The sequence below is a fragment of the Pteronotus mesoamericanus genome, unplaced genomic scaffold (assembly GCF_021234165.1).
Source record: "Pteronotus mesoamericanus isolate MK-2021 breed Mesoamerican mustached bat unplaced genomic scaffold, CSHL_Meso_final scaffold_137, whole genome shotgun sequence".
Taxonomy (NCBI): domain Eukaryota; kingdom Metazoa; phylum Chordata; class Mammalia; order Chiroptera; family Mormoopidae; genus Pteronotus; species Pteronotus mesoamericanus.
In genome coordinates this window covers 4144487-4159891 of record NW_026555306.1, presented here as the reverse complement: position 1 = coordinate 4159891, position 15405 = coordinate 4144487, and positions in this window count along the sequence as shown.

Below are 15405 nucleotides of genomic sequence, written 5' to 3'. Positions count from 1 at the left end.
AGAAGAAACGACAGGAGAGCCCAGGTGGGGCTGCCTTAGCTCCCTGGGCAGTCAGAGAAAAGGGGGCCTCGGGGACATGTGCAAGGGGTAAACCCGGGAGGAGCTGCCGCTGCCCACTGCTCCCCTGGTTACAAGTCCTTCAGAATTTAGGCGATGCGTCCCAGCAAGGGAAGAGAAGGTGGAAGGGGAAGGCGTGGCTGGGAGGGAGGAAGGGAGAGCGCAGGCTGGGACCTTTGTCCTGGGAGTTTTTCTTGCTCTTTTGTAGGCAAGGAACCTTGGGGAGGCGGGGGTCTCAGGAGAGAGCTTTAGTTGCCTGTTCATCAGCTTTCCAGGTTTCCGGTCGCGGTCTCCACTGATTGGTCGGCGCCAGGGCAGGGGGTCATTAGTCCAAGTCGCCGGTCCTAAAGCAGCGTTGATTTCGCTTGTCTGGTTTGGGAGCTTTTCTGGGCCTGGAGCCCAAACACAACTGAGGCCTCGATGTTATCCTGAGGGAAGCAAGGTTAGGGGGTCTAAACTGCATGACCAGCGCCATGCTGGCGAGGAAGGGTTACCCTGGGGGCGAGGTCCTTGTTTTCCCAGTTTTGCCCATTTCTAGGCACCTGGAGCTTTCCGCCCTGGGGACCTTCTGTCCTGGCCCATCGCCCTTGCTCTGCTCTCGTCTAACTGCCTATTACAAAAGAGATGCCTGCCCTGCCCTAGATTTAGCCCCTCTCTGGGCGTTGGTTTCCCCCGTTGAGACCACCTCTCTCTCGCCTCTGAGAACCCCTGGCTTAACACCCGCCCCCGACCCTCCGTGAGGTACCGGGAAGTGGAGGTGATGAGCCCAGTCTCCCAACCAGGTTGCTCGGGGGCCCAAGAGGCAAAACATGTGTGTGGAGGTGGCCCTGTGCTTGGCGACTGTTAAATCGTCCTCCCTGGAGCTTTGAGGTTGACGCGCGCACGCGCGCGCACACGCCAGGCGGGAACCATCCTTCCCAGCCTCGCTCTGGGTTCTCGCGGAAATGTGCTGGAGCCTGGGTTTAGCCTAAATGAGTGTCCTGTTGCTGCTGGCACAAACCGCCCCAAACCACAGTCTGGAAGCGGCGGCCCAACATCAAACGGTCAACAGGACGACGGGCCTCTGCAGGCTCCAGGGAATCTGCCCCTGCCTCTTCCAGCGTCTGGTGACTGTCAGCATTCCGTGGCTGGTGGCCATCACTGCAGTCTCTGCTTGTAGGGTCACATCTGCTCTCCTGCTGTGTGCCTCAAATCTCCCTTCGCCCCCCTCATATGGGAACCCTTGTGATTATATTTGGGGTCCACCCTGGATAATTCAGGATTATCTCCCATTCCAAGGTCCTTAACTTAGCAGTACAGTCGCTTTTGCCACATAACTTCATGCCACAGGCTCCAGGAACTAGGATGTGGCATCAGTGGGAAGTTCTCTTCCGCCCACCCCAATGAGCGGGGGCGTGATGAGGACAGACGCACTTTCCCCACGCTTTTCTGCAACTCAGCAACCTATTACCCACATCTTTCCCCCACAAATAGTATTTTTCTATAGCAACCTCCGATTTGTAAAGATCTAGCTTTCTTTTCATTGCAAAGGTAATCCGTGCACCTCGCAAACATTTAAACAATCCAGAAATGTACTCCCGCCACACACACACACACACACACACACAAAGTTTGGAGGATATTCATTCAGACTTTCTAAAATATGTTTGGGATGGACATGCGTGTTCACGGTGGTCAGAAAGGCTTAGTTCCACTAAATGAAGCCATGTGTATGGTCTACATTGCCCAGCAAGGATTTTGAAAAGTTGGTATTTGAGGGTATTTGGTGCTGGTAGAAATGCGGGGTTGTTGTACCAACTCGGACCTCAAGGGGGCGCTGCGTTGAAGGCGACTCAGGAGGCCCGGCCACACCCCCTTGGTATTTTAGGATTTGGGAGCAAAGCTGTGCTCTGCTTTAAATCATGGTTTCTTAACATTTTCCTGCCCCGGATCCTTGGTGAAATTATGAACCCCTTCTCTGAATAACATTTTTGTGACTTTTTGTTTTTATGTAATTTCAAACTTAAAGGGAAGCTCTGGCTGGTGTGGCTCAGTGGATTGAGTGCTGACCTTTGACCCAAAGGGTCACCGGTTTGACTCCCAGTCAGGGCACAGGCCTGGGTTGCAGGCCAGGTCCCCAGTTGGGGGCATATGAAAGGGAACCACATATTGATGTTTCTCTCCCTCTCTTCCTCCCCCTTTATCAGGTTTGATAATTTGCTAGGACACCCAGAAGTCTCTAACAGCTCTTACGCTCATGGTTTATTACGTTGAAAGGACAGAGGTTAAAGTCAGCCGAGGGAAGCGGGGTGGGGGGGGGGGGCGCATGGTCCAGGAGGGCGCTGCATCCTGCACCCGGAGCTTCCAGTTGTCCTCTCCCAGGGAAGCCGGGGACAGCTCTTCCTCAGCAACAACGTCTGACGGCACAGATGGAGCATTGCCAGTCAGGAAGCTCACCCGGGCTTTGGGATCCAGTCTTTGCAGGAGTATGGTCGCGTAGACCTGGTTCAGTCACCAACGTGGCTGGTCTTGGTCTCCAGCCCCTCTGGAGGTCTAGCTGATACCACGTGACCCAAAGCCCTCACCCAAAGTCACAGTGTTAGACTGTCGGGAGGGGCCCAAAGGCCCAGGTAAGAAAACACTTTTATCAGGCAGGACGCTCCAAGGGGCTTAGCCATCACCTCCTGGGTGCTGAGAGCAAAAGTTGAGCTGTGGCCCTGGCCGGGTGGCTCCGTTGATCAGAGCATCGTACTGTGCACCAAGTGGTTGCAGGTTCAATTCTCGGCCAGGACACATGCATAGGTTGCCAGTTCAGTCGCCAGTCCAGGCGCAGACGGGAGCCAACTGATTGATGTTTCTCTCTCTGTCTCCCTCCCTCTCACCCTCTCCCTTCCTCTCTCTCTAAAACCAATGAACATATCCCTGGGTGATGATTAATAAAAAGAAAAAGAAACTGTATTTTTTTTCCCTTTAGCTGCTGTAACAAATGGCCACAAACTGAAATCAAGGCGAGGGCAAGATCTTGGCCTCGCGCCCCTCCTGCGTCCTCCAAAGGCTGGAGGAGAGGATCCATCCCGGCCTCTTCTGCTTCCGGTGGCACAGGCGCCCCTAGGCCCGTGGCGGCCACCGCTCCAGTCCCTCCCTGTCTCTGTTCGCACAGGCTTCCTCCTCTGCGTATCTGTGTCTCCTCTTTGGTCTCCGATAAGAACACTTGCCGTTGGGTTTAGGGCCCGCCTGGGTAATTTAGGATGATCGCATCTCAGGATCCTTAACTTAATCACATCTTCCAAGACTGTCTTTCCAAATGAGGTCATATTCACAGGTTCCGGGTGGAGGTATCTTTTGGGGATGACACTATGCAACTTACTACAGTGACAATGTTCCGAAGTTCCTACACCATTTTGCATTCCCACCAGCAGATTCTCTTATTTTAAGGGTCCTAAACTGAGCTGGGCTGGGGGAACAAAGGGAAATGGGTTGGCAGGGAGGTAGGGGACCTCCTTAGGTTAGCCATCTTTCAGGCTTTTAGCCCCTTGCTCCCCAAAGTGCAGGCCCCGACCCTGAGTCCCCATTCTCCAGCATCAGCATCTCCTGATGAACTAGACCCTGCATTTTATCAAGGCCCAGGTGATTCCCGAGCACCTTCATGGCTAAGAAGTGCTGGACTAGAGCATCGCTGGGAGAGGCTGGCAGCCCCCAGGGTGGATTATTTTTTAAATCCTCATCCAAGGATATGTTTACTGATTTTAGAGAGAGAGGAAGGGGGAGAAAGAGAAACATCGATGGGTTGCCTCACGTACATGTCCCCATGGGGGATCCAACCCACAGCCTTGCCCTGACTGGTGCAGCTCAGTGGGTTGCTGCTTCGATTCCCCATCAAGGTACATGCCTGGTTGCAGGCCAGGTCCCCGGTTAGGGGTGTCTGAGAGGCAACCCATCAACATTTCTCTCGCACATCGATGTTTCTCTCTTGCTCTGTCTCCCTCCCTTCCCCTCTCTCTAAAAATAAATAAACAAAATCTTAAAAAAGAAAACCACCTGTAACCTAGGTATGTGCCCTGACCAGGAGTCGAACCCACAACCTTTCGGTGTACAGGAGGATGCTCCAACCGAGTGATCTGGCCAGCGCCCGCCGTGTGAATGCGTTAAGCCCTCTCCTTTTTTAGGATCTATCTCTATCGTTTGATCATTTGCAATCAGCTGAACGTGAACGCACAGATGTTTTCTTGGACATAAGCAATTTATATAATTCTCTCATTTAAAACTGTTTAATATGCCCCCGCAAGAAGATAAAGTCTGATATAAAACACATGAGAAAATTAAAATAGAACAAAATCTAGAGAGAAGCGGTGGTTTTGCCTGAGTTTCCCAAAAGCAGACTCTGAGACAATGTCTTCGGTGACTATCATTTATTTGGGAGTCGATCTCTGGTCTCAGGAGTGGAGGAGAGAACTGAGTCAGGGGAGGGACAAAAGTCAGGGAAGGGTGTGTCGGTGAGCGGGGCACAGCTGGGCAGAGCGGGGGCTCCATCCTGCTGGGGGCCTGCTGAAGAACCAGCAAAACATGCCTTAGGGTGCCCCCTCCGCTTTTTCTTTTTACCCTCACCGGAAGACATGCTCTTTTTATTTTTTTAAAGATTTTATTTATTTATTTTTAAAGAGAGGGGAAGTGAGGGAGAGGGAGAGAAACATCAATGTGTGGTTGCCTCTCACGCGCCCCCTCCTGGGGACCTGGCCCAAAACCCAGGCGTCTGTCCTGATTGGGAATTGAGCCCTCAACACTTTGGTTTGCAGGCCGGCGCTCAATCCACTGAGCCACACCAGCCAGGACCTCATCAATTTTAGAGAGAGGGGCAGGGAAGGAGAGAGAAAGAGAGAGAAACATCGATGGTATGCCTCTCGTAAGCACCCCGACACGGGACGGAACCTGCAATCTAGGCAGATGCCCTGACTGAGAACCAAACCCGCAACCTTTTGGCTTATGGGACTAAGCTCCAACCAACTGAGCCAACGGGCCAGGGCCTCCCTCCACTTTTTGGACTGTACCTGCGTGATGCCAGGAGAGCATGTGTGCTGAGCTGAGAGACTATCCCTGTACAGGAAACCGTCAGCCGCAGAGGCGGGAGCACATAGGTGGGTGGGGGAGGGGCATCCACAGTGTCTACTACACACGGATAATCCTGGACAATGTGTTTTCACCAGAAAATTGCCTTTGCTCTGGCTAGAAGCAGTAATTCTCTTTTTGCCCCACCCCCCTTTTTTATGAATAGAAATCAGTTTCTCTAGACTTTTCAATCAACGCTCAAAGAAAAATAATGTAAAACTATCAGGTTTAAGGAGCACTGAATTGTTATCTTTTCCAAAGTGCAAAATTGTCAGCATGCCCAGGAGGCTCAGATCTCTCAGCTGGGGAGAGAAGAAACTATACCCAGTGAAGTGGAGCTAATAAGGCATGTAAAACAAGCATAATAAACACCCTTAGAGAAATAAGGGAGGGTGCTGAAAACTTGAAGCAAGAAGAAGACGTCATGGAGCAGAACATAACTGGAGATAAGGAATATGAACAAGACAATTATTGAAATATTCAACTAAAGAACTCAACAGGTATGCTAAGTGGCAGAATAGATACAGCTAAAGAATAAATGAGTGAAACAAATTTTAAGAATAAATGAGTGGCCTGAAAGTATTATCCCAAAAGGGATCCATAAGGAACAGAGAAAAAGTCTAAAAATAATAATAATAAGATATGTGGATGATATAAATAAAAGTTCCAGCCCTGACCAGTTGGCTCAGTTGGTTGGAGGGATGTCCCCTACACCAAAAGGCTGTGGTTCAATCTCCAGTCAGGGCATGTATGGGATGCAACCAATCGATGTTTCTCTCTCTCTCTCTCTCTCTCTCTCTCTCTCTCTCTCTCTCCCCTCTCCCCCCTCACATCAGTAGACATCTCCTCTGGTAAAGATTTTAAAAAAACCAAAACTTCCATCATATAGAATCTCTCTGAAGAAGAAAAGAGAGAATGGGAGAGAGTGGTTAGGGGAACACTATATGAAAAATATTAACTAAGAATTTATAACAAATATTGTTACTGTAAATAATAACCACAAATATTAACCAAGAACCAAAGATACAATACTTCAGTACTGAAATGTTATGCTGGCCAGTGTGACTCAGCTTGTTGGGTGTTGGTTCTATTTCTGGTTAGGGCACATGCCTGGATGGCGAGTTCAGTCTCTGGTCAGAGCGCGTATGAGCAGCACCCAATTGATGCATCTCTCCCTCTCTTTCTCCCTCCCTTTGAAAATGAATAAATAAAATCTTAAAAATAAAAGAAGTACTGACATGTTGCCCTGGCTTGTGTGGCTCAGTGGATTGAGTGCCAGCCTGTGAACCAAAGGGTCACTGGTTGGATCCCCAGTCAGGACACAGGCCTGGGTTGCGGGCCAGGCTCCCAGTGGGGGCGTGTGAGAGGCAACCACACATTGATGTTTCTCTCCCTTTCCTCTCTCTCTAAAAATAAATAAATAAAATCTTTTAAAAAAATACTGACATGTTCACTGTGTGACGAGCAAGATAGATGTGGGGGGTAGGGGAAAAGAACAGAACCAGATAAATATTATGAAATTTTAAAATAAAGAACTAGAGAAAAATCACAAAAGTCCCCAGACAGAAACAAAAAAAGATTACTTAAAAAAGGGGAAGAGTCAGATTGCCATCCAACTTTCCTACAGCAAATCTAGAGGCAAAGAGATAATGGAGTAACATCCTCCAGGTGACGAGATAGGACAGGTCTGAACGTGGGATGGAATAACCAGAGGGAGGATCACTGAACCGGAGGGCGATGTTCAAACACTCAGAAAATCCACCTCCCATCGACACTCTCTGAAAGAGCGAGGAGCAAATGCGGAGTTTGTTCAGGAGGAAGTAACGAGTTGTTGGAAACAAGATGAGGAAAACAGTACTGGCCACAAAAAGGGTAGCTTGTCCGTACAAATCTGCGTACAAAACTCCATGATGTTAGAACAAGAGTTGCAAAGACGGAGGAGGGGTGTGGGGGACAGAAGGAGAAGGCGCGGCTGAGGTTCTGGCCTTGTTGAGGGCAGGACATGCATGTTGATATGACACAAGCATTGATAATAAAAAATTAAGTATTAGGCCCTGGCTGGTGTGGCTCAGTGGATTAAGCACCAGCCTGTGAACCAAAGGGTCCTGGTTCAATTCCCGGTCAGGGCACATGCCTGGGTCGCGGGCCAGTTCCCCTGTAGGGGGCGTGCGAGAGGCAACAGAGTGATGTTTCTCTCCTAGTCTTTCTCCTTCCTTTCCCTTCTCTCTGAAAATAAATAAAATCTTAAAAAAAAAAAAAAAAGACCCTTCCATAACTTGAGAGGTAGTCACTAAAGGGGTTATATATAAAAACCCTGGACAGCAAGGCTCAGACGGCCTTTTGTAGCTGGCAATACTCCACATGTGTTGTTACCGGGCTGGGGCAGGCCCGGAGTGGGTCTGCCTCAGGCAGCCGGCGGTGTGTGGGCTCTTGACTTCGTGCAGGAAAGATTTCACACCACCAGTGCACATGGCTGTGAGAGTACTTTTTATTAAACCTGGGGACCATATAACAAAGAGATGACTTAGGATAGAAGAAGCAACAGGGGAGGGACCAGGCGGAGCTGCTTTGGCTCCCCCCCAACACTCAGGGCCGGGCTCCGCTTCCAACTCCCTCCCAGCCACACTCCCCTCCCCGGTGTCCCTCCCTCAGGTCCCTGTCTGTGCTCCCTGCCTGACAATGTCCCTTAAGAGCCACCACAACGACAGCTGCCTCTTCTCCCTTGACAAAGACCACATGTTGACCAGTTTTAACACAATGAAGTGGGAATTTCAGAACATCAAAGAATGGTGAACAGATGACAAGAAACACTCTGTCATTGTTCCCTAGCAAATTTGGGGCCGAGCACTCCCTAGGTGTTTTCCTGCCTGTGTCTGCCTCTGCCAGAAAGTGAACTCTTCAGCCATCCCCAGTCCCAAGCCCAGGCGTCCCGGGCAGTGGCAACCACGACAAAGAGATTCTCATGCTCTGCACGTTGTTCTGAAAGAAGACTGGATGACAAAGGGCGAAAATGTTTCAAGACCTTTGCAGTGGCAGTAAGAAAAGAAAAGAAGAGACCATGGTGTGTCGCTTAACTATCGCTGTTGTTATAGACTGAATGTCTGGGTCGCCCCAAAATTCATACGTTGAAGTCTAATCCTCAATGTGATGTACTTAGGAGGTGGGACTTTTGGGAGGCGATTAGGTCATGAGGCTGGGGCTCTCATGAGTTAGATTAGTGCCCTTATCAAAGAGACACCAAAAAGTGCTCTCACTCTTTCTGCCACATGAGGACACAGCAAGAAGACAGCTGTCTATGAACCAGGATATGGGTCTTCACCAGATACGGAACTTGCTAGCACCTCAATCTTGGACTTTCCAGCCTCCAGAATTACGACAAATAAATATTTGTTGTTTAAGCCACTCAGTCTATGATAATTTGTTATAGCAGCCCAAATAGACTAAGGCAACTGAGTAATCAATATCCCCCAAATAGCAATGGCTTAAAGCAGTACTTTCCCTTGTTGCTCAGAAGTCTACAACTCAGCTGGAGGGTTTGGTCTCAGATGAGCTCACGCATGCATCTGCTGCAGGTTGTGTAGGAGGCTCTGTTTCTGGGAATTGACAAAGTATCAGCTGGGAGCTCTGGGTGCATGTGGTGGTCTCCCATCTTCCAGCAGGCTTTTTCCCATGGCAGTGGAAACTTTCCAAGAGGGCGAACAGAAGACACAAAGGCACTTGAGACCTAGATTCAGACCTGACACAAGGTCACTCGGGCTGAATTCTACTTGTCAAGGCCAGCCAAGTTCAAGGGAGTGGGGAAACTGCCTCAGTCCCTTGAGAGGAGGAACTGCAAAGTCACAATGGAAAGGGCATAGGTGGGAGGGTGGTGGCACTTTTGTTTTACTTGTGGCCCTCATGGGAAACTGAGATCTGCTTCTTTTATATAAAGAGGAAGCAAGCCCAATTTCTCATCAAAAAGGGTGTCTTTCACAGGAGATCTGTAGAATGAGTGACTCGCATTCCAGACCCAAGAAACAACCCATTGGAGATCACTGTTATAGATGTCCTCAAACATTCCGGCCTTCCCTCTGGGCACACAGTAGGGTTGCACACCCTGCTGATCTGAAGTTTGGCAGAGCCAGCTGGCTTGCCTTGCACAGTGAAATGTGAGAAGAAAGAATATGCACCCCCTCTGTGTGGAAATTTTAAGAACTAGTACACGCTTGACCATATTTTGAATTTTCCCTTGGCCAAAGTGACTAGACAGGGGCCCCTTCATCAGCCTGGAGTGGCTCTCCCAGCTGACACATGTCAGACATGGCACATGAGTGAGAAATAAACTTTTGTTTTTTCAAGCCATTGAGAATGGGATGAGGGTTACTGCCGCACAACCTGGCTTATGCAGACTGATGGGTCACTCCAGGTATTTTAAGCATAAAGGGTTCTAATACAGGAATTTCAGTGACTTAACAAGTTATGGGGTGCCCTGCTCAGGTAGCTTAGTTGGTGAGAGCATCATCCCAATATGACAAGGTTGCAGGTTCAATTCCATCAGGACACATGCAAGAATCAACCAATAAATGCATTAATAAGTAGAACAAAAAGTCGATGTTTTGTTCTCTCTCTCTCTCTCTCTTCCCAACCCTTCCTCTCTGTCTAAACATACATACATACATACATACATAAATTTTTTTGAAAATCTTCCCTGGCTGCTGTGTCTCAGTGGGTTGAATGCTGGCCTGCGAACCAAAGGAACACCAGTTTGATTCCCATCCGGGGTACATGCCGGAGTTGTGGGCCAGGTGCCCAGCTGGGTGAATGCAAGAGGCAACCACACATTGATGTTTCTCTCCTCCTCTTTCTCCTTCCCTTCCCTTTTCTAAAAATAGAAAAATAAAATCTTTTAAAAAACACCATTTGGTATAGCTGCTATGGAAAACAGCTTGGCAATTCTCAAAAAAGTTAAGTATAAAATTACCATCTGACCCAGCAATTCCAGTCCTAAATATATCCCCAAAAGACTTGAAAACAGGAACTCAAACAGATTCTGAAGGCCAACGTTCACAGGAGCATTATTCACAATAGACAAAAGGTGGCAACCACCTAAGTGTCCATCAGGAGAGAAAGGAAGAAACTCTATGAGGCATTTACATATTGTAATCCCATTCAGGAGGGCTCCACCCTCCAGACCTAAGCATTTCCCAGAGGCCCCACCCCCTAGTCAACCACTCAGTCTATGGCAGTCACCTGAACATTGTCATCATCACCATGACCATCAGCAGCGTCACCAACGTTGCCGTCATTACTAAGCCCATCACCAACTCCTTTCCTCCTCCTCCTTCTTCTTCATTGCTGTCTTGGCTTGAGTTTCCCCAAAAGCAGACCCTGCGACAAGAACTTGAGGGGAGCTAGTTTATGGAGGAGGTGATTCCAGAAATCATGAGTGAGGAAATGCGAGACAAGAAAGGCAAGAAACCTAACAAAGGGTGTGCTCCTGAGGAGACTACCGCTGAGAGCTTCGGAATTGTCCCCTCTTGTCCACCCGCTCCCACCGCCCACAGGCTGAAGACTGCCTCAGGAAAATGGGTTTCTCTATGTGTTGCTGCATAGCACGTCTCAGACAAACGAGCTTTACATTTTTTAATATTATCTCTTCTAGTTCTGTGGATGGACTGCTTGGGCAGTTCTCACTCGCGGCCTCTCAACTGCAGTCAGATGTTGGCTGGCGCTGTACTCACTGGAAGACTCGACTGGGGTGGACGTCCCAGGGGGCTTGTTCGCATCGCTGTCACGTGGGAGCACAGCTGGGACTTTCAACCAGAGTGCCTGCACGTGGGCTCTCTGTATGGTTTGGGCTGAGACGCAAAATGAAGAGTGGATCAGGTTGCCTGGATTTTAACCTTCCCACCCACCGACACACACACCTACTGCTCGGCATGTAACTATTTAACCTCTCTGAGGCACACTGCTAATATTAATGCCCTTTACTTCATCCTTTCTCAAATGCTCACAGTTTGATTCTCAGTTTCAGGTTTGGGCACAACATCTAGGTTCTCCCATCCCCCTACCCAACAGGAGTTGGTGATGTGGCAGATTACTCTTCAAAAATCAATAAACACATAATATTTTTTAGAAAAAGTCTTTACTCCATTCACCCTGTCTCCTTGGACGAATGTACTACTGCCTCTTTATTCTGGGCTTGGCCATGTGACTTGACTGGCCAATAGGATGATGGTACACAGAATACAAACAGAGGCTTGAAAAGTACCTGTGCAGCTGCGCTCACACCTCTGCCGTCACCATGAGAAGAATATTCCTGGGATAGCCCGCTGGTCCCAAGCATTGGATGCACCTGCCAAGGCCAGCTGAGATCAGCCCACCCACAAGCGCTCAAAGGAGCTCAATCAAGATCATTGAGCTGCCCATCCATGGGCATCCCAAACCAAGCCACAGATGGCATCGGGCATGTGGAGAGCCCAGCCAAGATCAGCAGAGCCACCCAGGCACAAGCAGCTGACACTCGGCCAACCCCACCCCCCCAACATGCATGTGCTAAATAAACGTCCACATGTGATCCTGGCCAGGTGGCTCAGTTGATTGTGGGAGCGTCCAGGTGGGAAGGTTGTCGCATCCACCAAAATGCTCTGTTTTTAAAAAATTCATCTTTCTTCCTCTTCTTTTTTAAAGATTTTATTTATTTTTAGAGAGAGGGGGAAGGAAGGAGAAAGAGAGGGGACCTGCCTGCAACCCAGGCATGTGCCCTGACCGGGAATACGAATAGACAACCTCTCGGTTCACGGGATGACGCCCCACCCTACTGAGCCACCCCAGTCACGGCCAGCTCCTCGCTGTTTTGCCAGCACTATCTTTCTATGCAATCCCTGAATCACAAATAAAATAAATAATAATCCCAGGCATACACTCACATTGCGACTATGAAACAACAGCGAGTCTGTGGGTTTACTGCGGGTGATGTGCCAGTTAACTGTCTTTGGGTAACAACCAGCCAAAATCTGTGTGATGCACACATGTGTACATTGATTATTTATTTATTTTAATCCTCACCCAAGAATATGTTTATTAATTTTAGAGAGAGAGAGGAAGGAGGGGAGAGAGAGAAAGAGAAACATTTATATGAGAGAGAAACACTGATCAATTGCCTCTTGTACCTGCCCCGACCAGGGGTGGAACCCACAACCCGCCCTGGCTAGTGTAGCTCAGCGGGTTGAGCGTTGTCCCACAAACCAAAAGGTTCCCGGGTCTATCCATGTCAGGGTATGTGCCTGGGTTGCTGGCCAGGTCACCAGTTGGGGGTATACCAGAGGCAACCAGTTGATGTAACTCTTGTACATCGATGTTTCTCTCCTGCTCTTTCTCCCTCTCTTCCCCTTTCTCTAAAAAATAAATAAAATCTTTTTTTAAAAATTGTAGGACATTGTACCCACAACGAGATACTAAATGCAGAAGACATGGAAAGGTAAACACAGTTTTGCAACTCAGGAAAATGGTTTCAGGATGATGTGGCTCGGGGTTCACTGGCTCAAAAATCCCATTCAGGACTTCCCATGACTTGCCTGGGCTTCACCCAGATTTTTCTCAGAGACTTGATGACTTGTAATATTGCCACAGAGCAAATGCAGAAGCAGCTCTGAGAATCCAATTGTCTTCTATTAAGCATATGTTAAGTATTCTAAAAAATGTATAATAATGCCACTTTTCTCATGATTTTTTATTTTGGAAAATACAGCATTTCTAAATATTTTTTATGTTAAAATGCAGAGTTTCTAAACGTCCATAACAGATGAATGGATATACAAAATGTGGCATCCGTACAATGGAATATTACTGTCATAAAAAGGAAGGAAATTCTGACACATGCTGCTACATGGACGAACTTTGAAAACATTAAGCTAAATGATATGAAGCAGATGCAACAAGACAAGTGTTATGTGATTCCATTTGCATGAGATAAATAGAATAGGCAAATTCATAGAGACAGAAGGTAGAACAGTGTTCACTTAGGGTTGGGAGGCAGGAAAATGGGGAGTTATTGTTTAATGGGTACAGAGTTTCAGTTTGAGAAGATGAAAAAGTTCTTGAGTCAAATGGTATGACAAGGCAAAACAGTACAATGTGAATTTACTTAATGCCAGCAAACTGTACACTTAAAAGTGGTTAAAATGGTAAATTTTGTTATGTGTATTTTTTAAATATTGTTTTATTTATTTTTAGAGAGAGGGGAAGGGAAGGAAAGAGAGAAAGAGAAACATCAGTGTGTGGTTGCCGCTCATGTGCCCCCCCCACTGGGGACCTGGCCCACAACTCAGGTATGTGCCCTGACTGGGAATTAAACCGGCGACCCTTTGGTTCACAGGCTGGTGCTCAATCCCCTGAGTCACACCAGCCAGGGCTTGTTATTTGTATTTTACCAGAACAAAATAATCGACCAAAATGTAATGGATTGTAATGATTATTTTTTAATGAATTAGTAAATAATTTTTTAACTTCTCATTCCTAATTTAAAACCTAAATATTGATAGATATAACCCACCAACACAAAAACTCTTTGGAGGTCCTCAATAACTTTTAAGTCTGTAAAAGAATCCTGAGAACAACAAGCGTTATAACCACTGCTCTATGTACAGCTGAAGTGAGCCTGAGCTAGCTGCCCTGGGCGCTTGTTTGCAAGGAACTGCAAACTGGCAGGAATTCAGCGGTCAAAAAAGGTTGAAGTTTCTTCTGGCCATAGTAGACTGGCGACCTCTAGTGGAAATATAAGGTATTGCCTGACAGTGAACAATTTCTCGACTGAGTAATTTACCTTGTACCGTCGGCTGAGATTCTAGGATGCAGACGGAGACAGTCTCCTGAAATAAGGACCTTATCGCAGCATTTTAACTTCAGACCCTGAGCCATGCTTCCTGTCATGCACATTCACACACAAACACAGAGACCCACTGTCACATTCACACATACACACCATTACACACAACTAGATGCTTGCAAACACGCAGTCACATACCCATCCAATCTCTCACACAGACCCACATATGCACACACACAGAAACGTTGCCCATACACAAAGAGCACAGCCTCACACATGGACACACACTCCTGCAGTCACATACACACACATACAACACTAAAAATACAGTAACATTAACAAAGGGAACTTAGTAAATGAACGTCATTTTCTATTTTTAAAATATTGTAATGGAAAGTGAGTTCCTGCCCAAAGCCATTAAATAAATGTTGAACAAATAATTAAGATGAATGTAGGTTTGGCAGCATGCCCGACTGGAGGTCCATAATCCCTTAGCCGAAGTCCTTGGAGACAGATGTATCTCAGAACTGAGAACTGTTCTAATTTTAGAGAGGTAATTCTGAGCGAATACCATATATTATGTAACACTCCCAGGGGTTGAGGCAGCCCCCTACCCATCAGACATGTTAATATATTCGCAGCAAACTGTGTGAAAATTCACACCAAAGAATATAAATAAAGAGTGCAAATAACTCGTGTTGATTTGCCACCATGTGAGATTGGGCCAAAATTACTGCTCCCCCACCCCGAAATATTCTGTGGTTGTCAGAACCTTTTCGAATCTGGAATTGCAGGTAAGGATGGGGGATTCTAGTAGCAGGCCCCTCACAAATGCATCTACTTGTATTTCTGCTCTAATTGTAAATCTTTCATTCCAGGGGTGGGCGTGGGAGAGAAACCCAGGATCCAGGAGGAAATAAATTCTTCATTGCCCCCTCCTGGCAGTCCCAGACCTTGCAGTTCAGCTGCAGAGTTAGGACGTCTACTAGCTTTGGCTAGATCCAGCGATGGGTCCATATTGGTAAAAAACCTTCAGCGCAATCTTGCCTTCACTTGCCAGTGAATGGTTCAGGAACCAAGCCTTAACCAAGCAGCACCTGACATCTCCCTGCCGAACACAGGCACTGGGTTTGGGGGTTGTCACGTGACCCATCTTGATCCAATCAGATTGCTGGAAAGCCCGTTGGCGCCCCCCCCCCCGCCCCCATAATCAATGGAAGGGAATGAGGCGTTCGCACGTGCCTGGATCTGTGGGCATCTGGTGAAGCTGCTTAGGGATGAGGTTGGTCCTGCGCACAGAAAGAACTAGTAATAGTCTACGACCTTGCGGTGGCCCTGGAAGGGCGTTGCTCAGATCCCTCTTTAAGAGATCCAGCTGCTGCGAGCACAGCTGTCTGACAGCCCCACGACATTGGTGCCAAGGCCATGACTCCCTCGGGCTGCTCCCGATGACAAAACAG